The following is a 3,157-nucleotide window of genomic DNA, read 5'->3' as shown; positions in this document are numbered from 1 at the left end:
AGCCCTCCTATACCGGGCCAGACCCTTACCTGGGCCTCCATAAAAACGTGTGTACTTTCTTAAATTATGATGTGAGTTGTTTAAAAAAGAGCCGTGAGTCTTCTTTCAGCCTTGCATTTAGTAGGGGATTACTGTAGCTCCAGAGCAGACAGGCAGCAGCTGGAAAGGGTTTACCAAATAGGGAGACATTGTTCTGGTAAAAGAGAGAGTCTCTGAAATGGGCCAGTAGTTATAAATATCAGTGGGAAATGCCTGTATGCTGATGTCAGAAGATGACTAGTAAAAGCGAGAAAGTCTTAGAAAAGGCCTGAGCATAACTGATTCTTCCAAGTATAAATCCTCTCGGTTAGTTCCCAGTCTCCTCAGGCATTACGTGGAAAAAGGAACAGCAGATGAGGCATCCATCTGTCTCTACAAGTACACTCTCAGAGCACAAGGAAGGAAACAGAAGCAAAAACAGGATAAATGGCACAGGGTGAGAAGTCAAGACAGATGACCAACAGATGCGAGCCTGAAAACTGGCAAGGGTGTGTGAAGAAGTGTTCCTTAGTCAACAAAGAGATTCCACAAAGATTCACTTGTTGAGTTTAATAACCACATTCTTGCAAAGGGTATAGCAGAAAGAGAACGGAGTCATAAAAAGCAAAAGATGTTTGTATTACTTTCCTAGGGCTGCTAACTCGGTGACTTACAACAGAAATTTATTTCTCTCACAGTTCCAGGGGCCAGAGTCCAACATGGAGGTGTCGGCAGGGCCATGCTCCGTCTGAAGGCTCCAAGAGACAAACTTTTCTTGTGTCTTCCAGCTTCTGGTGGCTCCTGGCATTCCGTGGCTTGTGGCAGCATCACCTCAATCTCTGCCTCTGTCTTGTGACCTCTCCTCTTTTTATTTTTATTATTTTAGGGATGGATTTTTTTCTTCCAGTTTTGCTGAGATATAATTGACATAGAGCACTGTGTAAGTTATAGCATCGTGATTTGACTTACATACATAGTGGAATGATGACCACAATATAGTTAGTGAACATGCATCATCTCATACAGACACAAAATTAAGAAAAAGAAAAAAACCCGTTTTTCCTTGTGATAAGAACTCTTAAGGATTTATTCTTTTAACTTTCACATATAACATATAGCAGTGTTCATTATATTTATCATGTTGTACATTACATCCTTAGTATTTATTTACCTTATAACTGGACGTTCACACCTTCTGACTGACTTTATCCAACTCTCCCTCCCCCCACTCCCCACCTCTGGTAACCACACATTTGATCTCTTTTTCTATGACTTTTTGTTTGTTTGTTTGTTGAGGTGTAATTGACCTACAGCACTGTGTCACTTCCTGGCACCGTCTTTCCTCTTCTTATAAGAACACTGGTCATTGAATTCAAGGCCTGCCCTAAATCCGGCCTGATTTCATTTCAAGATCCTTAACTAATTACGTCTGCAAAGACCCTCTTTCCAAATAATTCCACGTTCTGAAGTTCTGGGTGGATATGAATTTTGGGGGGGGCGGTCATTATTCGACCCACTACAATGTGTGACCTATTGCAGGAAAAGGACAAAAGGGGGAGACTATGCATTTATAAGACAGGAAATTCTTTTACTCTTTGTGATTGACTTGTTATTCTTACTACAGCAAATTATCTCACAACTGTTGACAATTAAAAGCAAACTTGACCTTTACCTATATCCTGTAGGACAGGGGTTCCCAGATGCTGGGTGATAGCACAGACCTGGTCCATGGGAAGTTTTCACAGGTCAAGGCATCTTTCCCTCTAAACCCTGCAGGCCCTGAGCTGAGGCCCCGGGGCCTCCAGCTACCCAGTCTCAGCTAAGCGTAGTCACTGAGTAGGAGTTTCTTATAGGCACCTGGGTTCTTCAGGGCCCAGCAGAGAATGAGTGTGGCATCAGAACTGTAAGTGAACTTGCTTCAGTTTTGCACAGAATATTCCAAATTAAGGGAAATGCCATGAAGAGTGTCACTGCCGTTTTTGTTAACAAATCTATGAGAAACAGAGGTTAATAGTGAAAGATAAAGGCAAAATATGAGAATAAATTGAACATTTACTCTCTACTTCATGATATCTCATTGAATATATAACCACAAGCTGATAAATGTGTATCAAACTAACAATTATATAAACGTAATATTGTAAAACAAAATTGCATATTGCAATTCTTCTCAACTCAAACACTATGTATATATTTATAAAATTATATTTCATCTGTGTTTGCTGTCAGGCTATACCAACTGACCTTTATGCTATGTCCTTTTTACTTTCTGTATGTCAAATTAGTATTTTTTTTAATGAAATAATAGCAAAAATAGATTTCTACCTCACAAAATTTAAAGAGGGCAACTTTTTGTTGTTCTGTACCTTAAAAAAAATTCACTGAATATATTTTACGTTTCAATGACTTCTTAACCAATTGCTTTGGAACACAGAACGATTACAGAAATAGATTTCAGAATATAGAGGTATTTCACCATAAGAAAAGAAAACCTGCCATTTAAAATCAGACTTAAAGGCTATATTGGTTAAAATATTACTCTATGTACTGTTTTGCTTTACAGTAGGAGAGTTTGCACTTGAGGGAAGGTACACCATGGAGGTCCTTTACACAATCAGCTTCTGAAGTGCATGTATAATATGTATATATTATACATATATTATATTATACATATAATATTATATTATACATATATTATACATATTATACATATGTATATATGTATAATATGTATAATCCAAAATTTAAAGAGTATAGACTCTTTGCAAATCAAGTTACAGGCAGCGGTAGGCAAGGTATTCTATCTGCAGCTCCCACCTGTCCCACCCACCTGAGTGCTTCCCTGGCACCTTGGGATCAGGCAGGAAGAAGGGCTGCAGAGGTGGGAGCCACACCCAGACTGGGCATAGTCATCCTGGCCAGGACATTGGCTCTTCTTTTCCCTGGGCCTTTACTGTAATTGACCAGCACGTGACAACTGACAGTGATGGCAGGGTCCCCGGATCGTCACTCCAGTCACTTTCAAATGTCAGAAGACCTCAGTCCTCCTTCAGAAGGAAACCCTCACCCCCCCCAGCCTCGTTTAAAGGAAGTTGAACACCTACTCTGTCCAAGGTGTTCCAAGGGGAGTGGCTCACGT

The sequence above is a fragment of the Physeter macrocephalus genome, chromosome 7 (assembly GCF_002837175.3).
Source record: "Physeter macrocephalus isolate SW-GA chromosome 7, ASM283717v5, whole genome shotgun sequence".
Classification (NCBI taxonomy): Eukaryota; Metazoa; Chordata; class Mammalia; order Artiodactyla; family Physeteridae; genus Physeter; species Physeter macrocephalus.
The sequence above is the reverse complement of the archived record's forward strand: the minus strand, read 5'-3'. Positions refer to the sequence as shown.